The sequence below is a fragment of the Lepidochelys kempii genome, unplaced genomic scaffold (assembly GCF_965140265.1).
Source record: "Lepidochelys kempii isolate rLepKem1 unplaced genomic scaffold, rLepKem1.hap2 scaffold_69, whole genome shotgun sequence".
NCBI classification, from domain to species: Eukaryota; Metazoa; Chordata; order Testudines; family Cheloniidae; genus Lepidochelys; species Lepidochelys kempii.
Genome location: NW_027333643.1, coordinates 237,371 through 243,897, shown reverse-complemented (window position 1 = coordinate 243,897; position 6,527 = coordinate 237,371). Strand labels below are relative to the sequence as shown.

The following is a 6,527-nucleotide window of genomic DNA, read 5'->3' as shown; positions in this document are numbered from 1 at the left end:
AGGAGGTTAAAAGTGTGTCTGTGGGCCTAGCCTGGCAGGAGGGGCCAGGTCTCTGCTGTAATCCAGAGATTGAGCATTTTCTGAGCACGGCAGAATCTCGGATCTCACTCTGCAAGGAAAGAGCCTGGGGGAAGCGTGATGTGAATTGAACTAATGTCCGTTCCTAAACTTCTACAACAGCCCTTCTTGCCCGGCCAGGTTGCAGAACGACGCTCATGTTTCTTTCCAGTTCATCCCGTCCTCCCATGGGACCAGGGAGTGACATGGCTGCAGAGGAGCCAGCTCAGGTAGGGATTATTGTGGGGGGTTCTGATCTGTTCCTGCAGGAGGGAGAGGGACAGCAAATACACGGGAGAGGGGAAGGTTTGCACCGTCTGGTTTGGAGGTTGGAGTGGGGCAGGAAATGCACAGGGTGGAGAAAGGGAGGAGGCCAGGGGGTGGCAGACCTGCTGGGAGTTGTTTAATAAGTGGCCTAGATTCTAGGAAGAGACCCATGAGGTTCGGAGGTGGAAATGCTCCAATCTGGTGAACAGAAAATAACCTACCTAGATGGGGCTGGGAAAAAGGACCAGACTCGTAGTGCTGGAGCCTGACCCAACTAACCAGCGGGTGCCTTGAAATACGAAGGGGGAAGCCACCAGTCAGGCTTAGGGGAGATTCCCCTGCTTCATATCCAGCTCTAGGTGTGGCTAAGTCATTATGCAAGGTAACCTATTTCCCCTTGTTTTTTCCTGCCCCCCCACCCCTCCAACGTTCTTGTTAAACCCTGGATTTGTGCTGGAAATGGGCCACCTTGATTATCATACACATTGTAAGGAGAGTGATCACTTTAGATAAGCTGTTACCAGCAGGAGAGTGGGGTGGGAGGAGGTATTTTTTTCATGATTTGTGTGTATATAAAAAGTTCTTCTACACTTTCCACAGTTTGCATCCGATGAAGTGAACTGTAGCTCACGAAAGCTTATGCTCAAATAAATTGGATAGTCTCTAAGGTGCCACAAGTCCTCCTTTTCTTTTCACAAGGAGGAGGGTGTTGGGCTTCCTTCAAGAGATCTCTCCCTAGACCCTGCTCGGGGCAGCATCTCCGGTATCAGTCTGTGGCTAGTAGGTGTGTGATGGATCTGCTGGGAGAGAGGAGGGGTGTCTCTTCACCCCCTCACCCTGGTGTTTCCTGGGTGCTCTGAGCGGGGTGGGGGTGGGACTCTGTTGGCTGCGGTCCACCCAGAGTTTCCGTTTGATTGTCTCCTCTCCCCCACGAATAGTGGGGCTGTGAGTGGGGCAGCAGGTCCTGAGTGTGGGGCTCTGGGTCTTTCAGGGGCCGGTGACCTTCGAGGAGGTAGCTGTGCATTTCACCAGGGAAGAGTGGGCTCTGCTGGACCCCGCTCAGAGAGCCCTCTACAGAGACGTCATGCAGGAGACCTATGAGAATGTGACCTCGCTGGGTAAGGATTCCTGTCCCCTCGGTTCTTGGAAGGGGAACGGAAGTGATGAGGTTCATGCCACCCCCACATTGCCACCTCTGCTCTGTCCTGTTCCAGCATCACCCCAGCATGCCAGTGACACACACACGACCAGCGACCCTCCCCTGCTGCTGAACGCTGTGGGAAGAGAGCACAGGAGCAGAATCGCACAGTGTCAAATATCTCCTGTTTGCACAAGTAAAACGGGGGGTTAGGTCCAGCATAACGAACAGAAGCTTCCTACCCCTGGCCTTCTCTCAAACCCTGAGCTTTCTCCACCCAGACCAGAATGTGCTTGGGGTGGAAGAAGCAGGCTGCTGGGGTCAGAGCGGCTGGTCCAGGGTTACTGATCACACAGACCTTGAATGCTGGCTGGGGGAATCCAGACAAGGGAGCTCCAGCAGCAGAGCATTGAAACTCAGCCAGGATTACAGATGACACAACTCCTCACTGCTCCGGATTGCCCCGTGCATGGGACAATGGCCTCGGTTGCTGGTGAAAATCCTTGAGACCTGGAGAGTTGCTCCGCCCATCCCCATGTGCAATAGCCACTATCTACCTTCTCTGCAGACTTGGTTTTTTGAGTCCCTCATTCCTGAAGTCACATGACCCCGATTCTTATTTTTCACATTCTGCTTTTCTAGACTATTTAGAGTCTGTTGCTTCTGAATGATAGTTTCTAATTTCCCAGTGTTCTCCACAGCCAGGGATTTTCCTACTCCCTCCCATTGCACTGGACTCACTAGGTTCCCTAGTATTTAAGAATGGCCACACTGGGACAGACCAAAGGTCCATCTAACCCAGTGTCCTGTCTTCCGACAGTGACCAGCGCCGGGTGTCCCAGAGGGAATGAACAGAACAGGGAATCATGAAGTGATTCATCTCCTGTCACCCATTCACAGCTTATGACAAACAGAAGTTAGGGACACCATCCCTGCCCATCCTGGCTAATAACCATTCACGGACCTGTCCTCAATAGATTTCTCATGGTGTTTTTTGTTTTTTTTTTGTAACCCTATTATAATCTTGTCCTTCACAACGTCCTCTGGCAAGGAGTTCCCCAGGTTGACTGTGCATTGTGTGAAGAAATACTTCCTTTTGTTTCTTATAAACCTGCTGTCTATTAATTTGATTGGGTGATTCCTACTCCTTGTGTTATGAGAAGGAGTAAATGACACGTCCTTATTTACTTTCTCCACGGCAGTTTTGATTTTATAGACCTCTCTCATATCCCCCCTTTGTCTCTTTTCCAAGCTGAATAGTCCCGGTCTTTTTAATCTTTCCCCGTACAGAAGAGTTTCATACCTGTAATCATTTGGGTTGCCCTTTTCTGAACCTTTTCCAATATATCTTTTTTTGAGATGGGGCAAGCACATCTGCAGGCAGTATTCGAGATGTGGGTGTACCATGGGTTTATATAGAGGCGATACGATATTTTCTGTCTTCTTATCTATCCATTTCAGAATGATTCCCAACATTCTCTTTGCTTTTTGACTGCCGTGGCACACTGAGTTGATGTTTTCAGAGAACTGTGCCCAGTGACTCCAAGATCCCTCTGTTGAGTGGAAACAGCTCATTTAGAGCCCATCATTTTATATGTGTAGTTGGGATTATGTTTTCCAATGGGCTGCAATATGGTGCTATCCTGACACCTCGTCCTGCTGAGATCCTGCATTCAGTGATATCCCTGCCCTGCCTGTTCCCGTTCTCATAAAAGAAGAAGAGCATCCAAATGCGTGTTTACCTTCATTCCCTCAGCGGTCCTCATGGGAATCCCTGATCGGTTCCAAAGTGTATTAAAACCTTTCTTAAAGGGTTACCTCTTGGTGGTTATCAGGTCCTGTGAGTTTGTAGCCCAGAAAGACCCCCCTCAGTCAGCTCAAACTCAGCTGTTTATCCCCCAAAAGTCTGTCGTCTTCAGTCTCCTGAATGAGGGGAAATCCGTCACTTCCCCTTTCTGCGTTGGGTAAAGCTTCAAGAGGTGGAGCTCTGCATAACCAGCCTTGAGATCTGGCATTCATCACCCTGTAGTGATACCAGCTTGCACAGGAAACCCATCCCGCAGCCCTTCCTGGTATCATGTGGCGCATCTCGGCATCATAGTCTGTGAAGAATTCATGCTTTCAAGGGCTGGCTTAGATATACAGATAACAGTCATAATTAGGGCAAGAGTTTGCAGGCAATGAAAACAGAGTAATTGACAAACGTGAGCAATATCTAATCCTTTAAAGCCTGAAAGTGCCTTGGGGGGAGGGGACAGGAGCCGGCTGTGTGGGGGCGGTGGGGCTCAGATACTGGGCATTGAGAGCCTAGAGCCAGCTGTGCGCTGGAGAGACGGGGCATGAACCAGCTGTGTACAGGGGAAATGAGCAGGGGAGAGGTGCTGTGGACACGGCCGTGAGCAGCTGTGAGTGCCGTCCTCTCTGCAGCATGATGAGAGAGCCTGGCGTCCCACTGCCGATCCCAGACTTGTATGAGGAGGGAAGAAATTGGCATCAAGTCTCAACCGCAGCCAGCCTGTGCCCTGGGGAGGAGACGGGTGTCTCCAGGGAGAAATCTGGGGGATTGTGACCCTGCATGCCCCACCCACCCTCTGATCAGCAATTCCGGATATTAACGGTGATTCCAGAAACAAAGAGTAATTTTGGGAAAAAATGCAGTCCTAGCGACAATTTCTGGAAAACACTGGCCTTGGTTGAAACATTAAATCCGATAGTCTCAAGATCTAGGCCTGTGTTGATCAGATCTGCCACTCTGCCTTCACGGAGTTCACTCTGCTGGTGGGTTGTACCCCTTCCCCCATTCTGTGTCTGCCTTGTCTATTTAGATTGTAACTTCTTCAGGGCACGGGCCATCAACGCTTCTCGGTTTGTACTGTGCCTAGCAAAATGAGGACCCACTGTTAGTTGGCCCTTAGGCACTAAGGTAATGAATATGATTTATAATAATCATCTCCTGGCACTTTGAGCCAAGGAAGCCGGCCTTGGGACGTTACTACTTAAAAGTGAGCTGGGCTTAAAAGCATGGAATATTCTTTGTGACAAGTATCCCACAAATTCCACTGACCTCCCTTGTTTTCTTTGCCTTGAGCAGGGTTTCCAGTTTCCAGAACTGATGTGATCTCGCAGCTGGAACGAGGGGAGGAGCCGTGCGTCCCAGACCTTCATGACTCTAAGAAAAAAGTGCTCCCGAGAGCTGCCTGCATAGGTGAGGCATTGGTTAAACCAACCCCAAAACTGTCGGTGAATAAAGGAAACATTTGGGATGCCCTACAAAGACCTTGTGAGCTCTCCAAGTTCAGGATTGTTCCCTGCAGATGTAGAATCGTTAGGCAGAGGTCACTCATGGCTTCCCACCTATCCTGACTGACAACTGGCAGCAAGTCCCTCCCCAATCTCGCTGTCCCCTGAGATTTCTTCTGAGATACGGACCCAGAACTGATCCCTTCCTTTCTCTCCTCTGGGGAAGGTTGAAGGGAAAATCAGCTCCTGATAGGTTTGATCTGTCCTGTACACATTTTGGTTCCTTCATCCCTTTTCCCATTCTTCTCTCTGAGATTTGCTTTCTCTCTGGCGCAGGCAGAGACTTACGTCTGGATTCTCTCGGTCTCCCGTCAGGTGTTGGGATGGTGAGTGAAAACGAGGAGGAGCCCCAGCAGGAAGATGCTGAGCGAGTAGAAGCCCATGGGATGTTGTCAGGAAGGTCCAAAGGGAATGATTCTGGGAGCTGTGCACGCCCAGAAAAAACAAAAGCCTGTGAGAGTCAGCAGAGGCCAGAGGAAAACTTCGGTAGCCAGTCAGACCTTATTACACGTGAGAGAATGAACTTGGAAGGAACACGCTACACATGCCTCGAGTGTGGGAAAAGCTTCAAAGGGAGCTCGGACCTTCTCAGACATCAGAGAATCCACACGGGTGAGAAACCTTACGCATGCTGTGTGTGTGGGAAATGCTTCAAGCAGAGCTCGCATCTCATTGCACATAAGAGAATCCACACGGGTGAGAAACCTTATGGATGCCCTGAGTGTGGGAAACACTTCAAGCAGAGCTCAAACCTTATTACACATCGGAAAATTCACACGGGTGAGAAACCTTATGGATGCCCTGAGTGTGGGAAACACTTCAAGCGGAGCTCACACCTTATTACACATTGGAAAATCCACACGGGTGAGAAACCTTACGGATGCCCTGAGTGTGGGAAACACTTCAAGCAGAGCTCACACCTTATTAGACATCGGAAAATCCACACGGGTGAGAAACCTTAGGAATGCCCTGAGTGTGGGAAGCACTTCATTGACAGTTCATCCCTCCTCTCACATCAGCGAATCCACACAGGGGAGAGGCCCTACACATGCTCTGAGTGCGGGAAAAGCTTCAATCAGAGCTCTACCCTAATCACACATCAGAGAACGCACACAGGAGAGACCCCCTACATGTGCTCTGAGTGCGGGAAAAGCTTTAATCGGAGCTCTGTACTGACCACACATAGAAGAATCCACACAGGTGAGAAGCCTTATGGATGCTCTGAGTGTGGGAAACGCTTTGATCGGAGCTCATACTTTATCATACATCGGCGAATCCATACGGGTGAGAAACCTTATGGATGCCGTGAGTGTGGCAAACACTTCAATCAAAGCTCAGCCCTTATCACACATCAGCGAATCCACACAGGAGAGAGGCCCTACACGTGCTCTGAGTGTGGGAGAAGCTTCAATCAGCGCTCAACCCTTATTAGACATCAGAAAATCCACATGGGAGTGAACTGTAACAAATGCCTTGACTAGGGCTGGCCAAAGGTATTTTTTTCTTTTAAATCACATTTGCTAATTCCCACTTAGTGATCTGTGCCCCATCTTCACCGTGGTTACTCAGCTCCCCCAGATGAGTTGCCTGCTCCTGCCTTTTGCAGCTCACCCTTCTTTGGGGTCAGTCCTGTGATGTTTTCTATCAACTCCTTTCCTTTTGGGTCAAAGGAGCGTGTGTCCCTCCAGCCAGGAATGTTCATCAGCTCCAGGTGGGGGAGAGAGGTTTGTTCCCAACAAGCTACACTGAGGCAAAAACTACCCGT

The 6,527-nt window shown here is 49.9% G+C and overlaps 1 pseudogene; it reads left to right on the top strand.

Moving 5' to 3' along the window:
- Nucleotides 1–245: 245 nt before the first annotated feature.
- Nucleotides 246–6,243, top strand: LOC140904780 (uncharacterized; annotated as a pseudogene).
- The last annotated feature ends 284 nt before the right edge of the window (nucleotides 6,244–6,527 follow it).